Consider the following 1,017-nt stretch of genomic DNA (forward strand, 5'->3'; position numbering starts at 1 on the left):
TCAGGGACGCGAATGCTGTAGCAGTCGATATGGCAACCGGTTTGTTCTACCTAAACCAGCAGTATCCTCTCGCGTGAATGCGACCGACACATGGTGCACACGATGCAAGAAAAACGGACACACTCGCGATAGCTGTTGGTACATACACGGGAAGCCGGCCGAGACACGGGACACCGCGAGTGATTACCGTAAACCCTCGCGGCCAGTGACTATCACCGCGGTAGATACAGATAAACCATCGACATCTCGCAGAAACGGGAGCGTCCGATTTAATAATGATCCAGAGGGAAAAATAAAAAAAGAGCAAAATCGCGTGCGCGACTACAGCGTAAATCAGATCCGCCGAAACTTACATAAACGCACAGGATTCGACTTAGTCATCTTGCCGATAAAGGAGGCGAAACAAGAGAAAATATCTTTTCTCGTTAACACGGGATCCGCCATAAGTCTCGTAAAGATACGAACACTGGACGATGATATCCCTATGACTGCAGAAAAACTGACACTGACTGGTATCACCGGACATAAAGCCTACACGATAGGAAAAATAATCGCCACGGTTAACATAGGAAATCAGCGTCGAAAATTCGAACTATTCGTTGTACAGGACGATTTCCCAATCGAACACGAGGGCATATTAGGAATAGATTTCCTTCGCAAACACCGCGCTAATCTTGATTATAAAACAAGAACAATGATGATTTCCGAACAAAGTCTATCGCTGATACAGCAAACGTATAACCTTCCCGCGCGCAGTGAAGTAATAATACGCGCCGCGGTGAACATAAATCGAGTGGGAGTAATCCCAGCTGAAGAAATTTCGCAAGGAATTTTTATCGGAAATTGTCTGGTAGAATTTGACAATTACACATGTCCGGCAACAGTAATAAATACTACCGACGACATCGTCGAAATAGCTACACTCTATATAATATTAGAAGATACTCCGAAATATGATACCGCAGAAATAAATGTACTCACAACAAATCAAAGTAATAAACTGACAGCACGAACAGA

The sequence above is a fragment of the Odontomachus brunneus genome, unplaced genomic scaffold, assembly GCF_010583005.1.
Source record: "Odontomachus brunneus isolate Ranch 3 - 2012 unplaced genomic scaffold, Obru_v1 Obru_scaffold_116, whole genome shotgun sequence".
NCBI lineage: Eukaryota > Metazoa > Arthropoda > Insecta > Hymenoptera > Formicidae > Odontomachus > Odontomachus brunneus.